Genomic DNA, 6,694 nt, shown 5'->3' with positions numbered 1-6,694 from the left:
GAACCTATGTAATTTGGTCGGGTTATGTAAAGCCCAGCTCACAGATGACAATAAGACTTGACATTTGACAAACTTGACCAAATAACGCCGGCAGATGATACTGATAGGCAGATGGGGGCTGCCTATCAGTTTCTCAAGATAAAGTCCCCTTATCTCGAAGCATCTGAATGGTCTTGTAGAATGTTTACTAATGGAAATGTTCGCACAATATCCGCTCCGGTTTTCTCTCATCCGGCAAACATGACTTAACACAGGGTAGTTCAAGATTAATTATGTGAAGGTTTCTAACACATAATTAATATTATGTATTTTAAAAAAAATACCTTCGTTAAACTTCCTTTAAATCTATACTCATTTATTATTATAAATGCGAAAGTGTGTCTATCTGTCTGTTACCTCTTCACGCTTAAGCCACTGAACAGATTTTGATGAAATTTGGATTGTAGATACTTTGAGGAACGAGAAAGGACATATAGCAGTTTTTTTTGCGGAAAAATTCATGGTTCCCGCGCAATAAATAAATTTCATCATCGTCATGTAGTGTTTTCTAATTTGGCTTAGATCCGGAACTATTTTATTCAATATCATCATTTAAAACAATGTTACAATTTTAATAGAACAAAGATTTATATTAAAAAAATAAGAAATACATTTCTTACATTATTAATGCTTATTTAATTTTTGTATTGTAGTTTGTAGTAAACATGATTTCACTATTTCATAGACCTAAATGCAATTTTATAATACTTTTAAACATTTAATTGTGTAGTATGTTAGTTACGAAATGTAGTATTTAATTAAATACAGGTTATTAATTTTTGCCAGCAAAATATTACGAAGTATATTATATCTACTGGTTTCTACGTGTAATATAATAATCGCTTCAATTATTACACCTACTGCGGCTAGGCAGTGCACACGAGCGACTTTATATCCCTACTAAAAGCAGATTTACATTTAGTCAGTAACTGACGTGCCAATGCTGACCTGACACTGCCATAGTGTAAAGACTTACATTGAGATGTGGTCTGTGCTGACTTGAAATTAATTAACACTATGGCAGTGCCAGGTCAGCATCGACACGGTAGTGGACTAACGTCAGTAACTGACTCAATGTAGGTCTGCCTTTTTTTATGAAATAAGGGGGCAAACGAGCAAACGGGTCACCTGATGGAAAGCAACTTCCGTCGCCCATGGACACTCGCAGCATCAGAAGAGCTGCAGGTGCGTTGCCGGCCTTTTAAGAGGGAATAATGTAATAGGGGAGGTAAGAAAGGGAAGGGAATAGGGGAGGGTAGGGAAGGGAATAAGGTAGGGGATTAGGCCTTCGGTAAACTCACTCACTCGGCGAAACACAGCGCAAGCGCTGTTTTACGCCAGTTTTCTGTGAGAACGTGGTATTTCTCCGGTCGAGCGTGTAAACTGCAAATTCGATAAAGTGTCTGGTTTTCTGTATGTCAGTTTTTAGTTTACGCTTTTAACGGTTTCGTCAAACCTTGGCATTGAAAATACTTTAAGCCCGTATAACAGACATTGTACAATTTTATATCCGTAAAACGTTTTGTAAATTGTAAGTAAAAAAAGTGAAAAGTCGTTTCAGTATAAATTTGCAGTTCTCTTGATATTTCTCTGGTCTTAGTAGATACCTAAGTATGAAAATTGAGTACTATGTACTATAGTCTAAACTCTAAATTGTAGTACATATAACAACCCGTAAGTATACTAATAGAAAAATAAAGAAAGTTACCAAAAATGCGATACCTATTTAGTCGCAAAAAGTTTGGTCTGCCAATTTTTGATTGATATTTGATTGATATTAATACATAGCCAGTGATACTTAAGTGCCATATTAACTTATATGGCCCTTGTTAAATTTTCGTTTCAATTAGTAAGTATTAACATCACTAGTAAATAATATGGCTAAAAATCATATGACAAAAATGAAACGTGTCTTTTAGAACTTATGTTTAAAGTTTTTAACTAAAATCGCCAGATACCCGGATTCTCTATATATTATTAATACAGTCCCGTCGCAGTCTCAGTAATACCAACGTCAAAAATGAAAACAATGCCATGCCTATAAAAATCAGTCATTTGACGTTTTTTTTTTATGAAATAAGGGGGCAAACGAGCAAACGGGTCACCTGATGGAAAGCAACTTCTGTCGCCCATGGACACTCGCAGCAGATGAGCTGCAGGTGCGTTGCCGGCCTTTTAAGAGAGAATAGGGTAGTAGGGGAGGGTAGGGAAGGGAAGGGAATAGGGGAGGGTAGGGAAGGGAATAGGGTAAGGGATCGGGCCTCCGGTAAACTACCTCACTCGGCGAAACACAGCGCAAGCGCTGTTTCACGCCGGTTTTCTGTGAGAACGTGGTATTTCTCCGGTCGAACCGGCCCATTCATGCCGAAGCATGGCTCTCCCACGTATAAACGTTTGATATAAACGTTTGACGTAAACTGTACTATTCTATATCATACTATTTGGTTTGATAGGATCCGGAGTAGATCAGAGCTGTATTGGTGATAGATTAAAACAATTCAGACAGCTTTAAGTACACGACGATAGTATTTCAATGAGATTAGGAAATCGAGAGATCAAATCGCCTGACCAGCGACCACAGAGCGGTTAAACGGAGACAACCAGAACATTATTGGGCGGTATTCAACCACATGACGTGATAGGACCACATCCATATTAATATTATAAAGACGATAGTTTGCATCTCATTCACGCAAAAAATCCCACATAGATTTTGGTAAAATCTGTCATTTTTGAGTATTCTATATTTTATGGTATAGAGTAATAACTTCTACCCTTCTTACTTCATTAATTTAAGTTGGAAGAAATTCCGTGTTTTCTTCTTTCGTGAACAAATGAAAATGGAAATCACAAAGATTATTATCAATGAAATTCTCATAAGTATTGGTCTATGAGACCATCAACAAATCTTGCTACTTTAAAATTCAAGTTTACAATAAATAACAGGCCAAGTGCGAGTTGGACTCGCGCACGTAGGGTTCCGTACTACTACTGAGCAAAACTAGACCGAAAATTGTGTTTTTTATGGGACCCTAATTTAATTTTATTATTAATTATTAAAGTACAGATCTAATTGAATATTTAATTGAGAATTTTAAGTGCCTACGTGTTACTATTATCGATTACGAGCAAAAAAAGGTAAAAAATCACGTTTATTGTATGGGAGCCCGCCTTAAATATTTATTTTAGTTTATTTTTAGTATTTGTTGTTATACTCGTATCGACAACAGATATACATAATCTGAAAATTTCACAAGTCTAGCTATACCGTTTCTTGAGATACAGCCTGGAGACAGACAGACGGACGGATGGGCAGATGGACAGACGGACAGACAACGAAGTCTTAGTAATATTTATTTATTTAAATCAGGCTACGTAGGCCCATACAAACCTTAATGTCTAACATACATAATATCAATTATAATCTTAATAACTACACTTTATCACGAATTAACGGCAACGTGACGCTCGTTTCATTCCGGAGTCTTCCCCGGAACCTTCGGTAAACCACATCAGTCGGCCAGAATTCCTCCGCTTCAAAGGTCGGGAGAAGATGCGTCGTTACTCTCACCACAAAGGAACTGAAGTTGACCTTGTGGCGAGACTGCAGACTGCAGACGTTTGACCCTCAGGCGGAGGGATGTCTTCTTACTGATTAGATACTTTGCATTGGTATCATTACATCCACCCATAATAAGCTTTTACACTCAGATCAAAAGGTTAAGGTAGGTTATGTAGGTATTAATTTATGATCACCCATTATTTTTTATGACTAACAATGGTATCGACAATAAAATATGATTGCTTGTTAGTTAGATCAAGGTGGAATGCAATGTCGGCTATGTTTATATCAAAATAATACGAATACGCTGACTATTCAACATGTGTAAAGGTTCATATTGCATCGTACTTAAAATTGTAATAGGCAGCCAAGTAGTGTAATAAATAAAGTTCAGTTTTGTTCCATGTCTCATTTAATCTCAAATGGCTCATTTATCAATGGCATCGCATAGCCTAACACGTTGCAATGTGTAAATTTACCCTTACAAACACGGTAGCAGTTGAGAAATCTTATAAATGAAAGAATGTTTTTGTGTAGGGAGTTCCTAGCACGCTCGGTCAAGGTTTCTAAAGTGTTTTTTATCTCATAGAACGCACGATTTAGATCATACATAGATTAATATGTTACATACTTTATTATCTTACTTCTAATGTTATTAGGTTAGACAATTTACGTATGCAAGAAAGAACAAGGAAATACTTTTTAGCCGTCTTCCAAAAAGGAGGAGGTTTCTCGACTTTGATTCGACCGCATATTATAATGTTACTTTTTTGTTTGATTATTTGTATACATTCAGGTTTCTACAAGATCGTTTAATAATAGTACGAGAGCCCTAGAACATTTTTTTTTACTAACAAGCAATTTTTTTGTGAGTAGCTTCATTTTGATAAGACGAACAACTTTTTTATTTGCGAAAAATCTCGAAAGTGGTAGCTAACAGAGATAGAAAGAATTTCATATTTTGACTTGATGGTCCTAAAATATGGAAATATTCTATTTGTAGGACAATGTTCTAGGGCTCCCGTACCATAAGGCTAGCTCTAGACACGAAAAAGAGCAGAGGCTTTTACTTCAGACAAAATGTACGTTTCCTACGGATTTTTTGCATACAGGTTGCATGCTAGTTCTGTAACATTAAGGGCCTGTTTCACCACTTCCTGATAAGTGACGTATGCGTCAATTGTTGGCTATCCACCAATTAACTTGACTGATCAAGTATGAAGAATCTATCAAAAAAGTTACGAATAGCCTATTCGGCACTTTATCAGGAAGTGGTGAAACTCGCTCTAAATATTATATTCTTGTAAACATAAGCTCTCGATAAAATAGCACAAACTAATTCTATAATATTCTAGAATATCTTTATTTTTGACAAGTATATTAGCAGTATACCAGCAGTAAATACCTTAATTCAAACTATTTTCGATCTAGATAGTTTTAATTTGGCAATACGAGAATAAATTCATTTGTAAGTGCAACCTTAAATCCGGTAGTTCATTAGTTCAATCGTGATTCGATATCAACAATCGTCACGGAATTCAGAACACGCCAGAAAATTCCCAGACAACCAATACAAAATCGATCTCCTTGAATTGTTTCACACAAAATGTTAACACTGATAAACAACAGCAGTTTCAATATGAATCACTTTTGGTGCAGGAAAATTAGCCAAGCTGGTCAAGTGAGGAAATAAAAAACTAAGTTCAGAGCTTCTGAATTTTAACAGAAATACTGGCTATGACAATGATAATATTGTAATGACGGATTTTAATAAGTTGATCATATTATTATGAACAAATCATCTTCTAAACTTTGTATCGAGTTTGTGTAGACATGTGTCGAGGAAATTGATTCCTAGGCAGTTGACGGACCTACGTAATGTGGTCGGCTTATGTTAATTCAATGTTAGCTGTGATCGGTTGGATGGGTTTGACTTAACGCGACCAAATTACTAGGTCCGCCATCTGCCTAGGAATCAACTTCTTTGATAATACAATTCAAAGTTCCCATAATAACAATTTGTAAAAGCGTAGACAATAAATATTTATCGCCAATGGTATTCTACTTATACTGATCTGTTACGTTCATACTACTTTCCGGCTTAAATCTCTTCCGAACAACATTGACAAATTTGACAGATAAGTGAAACAAAAGATACGAAATGCCATTTACATAAAAGAGACAGACTAAATAAAAGACGACCCAATTGGGCCGTATTTGAAGCTTCACAACGCGCGCGGTAGTAACATATCTGCTTTGAGTTTTTTATTATTATATCATTGCTTATCGCGAAATAAGTAATCCAGTTCTGTCTTTAATCTAGAACTGTCTACGGTTCGCAAGTGCACAGTACTTCCTCGTAAATATGACGTAGATATGCTCCGGCATTTGGGTCGCCGATGTAGGTTACCGGTAAGGGCAAAGCCACATTGCTCCGTTGTAATCCTCCGAAAATGTCGATATTGTACGTATACTGGGATTTTCAGAATCAAATCCCATGATTTTTGGGATTAACGAATTGTTTGCGAACTACTACATAATTATAACTTTTTTTTTTTATGAAATAAGGGGGCAAACGAGCAAACGGGTCACCTGATGAAAAGCAACTTCCGTCGCCCATGGACACTCGCAGCATCAGAAGAGCTGCAGGTGCGTTGACGGCCTTTTAAGAGGGAATAATGTAATAGGGGAGGGTAGGGATTGGAAGGGAAGGGAATAGGGGAGGGTAGGGAAGGTAATAGGCTAGGGGATTGGGCCTCCGGTAAACTCACTCACTCGGCGAAACACAGCGCAAGCGCTGTTTCACGCCGGTTTTCTGTGAGAACGTGGTAATTCTCCGGTCGAGCCAGCCCATTCGTGCCGAAGCATGGTCCTCCCACGTATATTGTTGCTTAAAAGATTACACACATATTATTGTGACGACAGTGTGATGCGCTGCCTTGTCAGAACCAAACGTATGTCACATAGCCGGAGTACTATTATATTATATTCTGTGACATAGCTGCGTTGCAACGCCAAACATCAACACAATAGGAGACGGTGGCAGTGCAACACGTTATTCACTCTTCACCAGTTTTTGTCCGTCGTTATGTC

This window comes from Aricia agestis, chromosome 10 (genome assembly GCF_905147365.1).
Source record: "Aricia agestis chromosome 10, ilAriAges1.1, whole genome shotgun sequence".
In the NCBI taxonomy this organism is placed as follows: Eukaryota; Metazoa; Arthropoda; class Insecta; order Lepidoptera; family Lycaenidae; genus Aricia; species Aricia agestis.
This window is presented reverse-complemented; position numbering follows the sequence as displayed.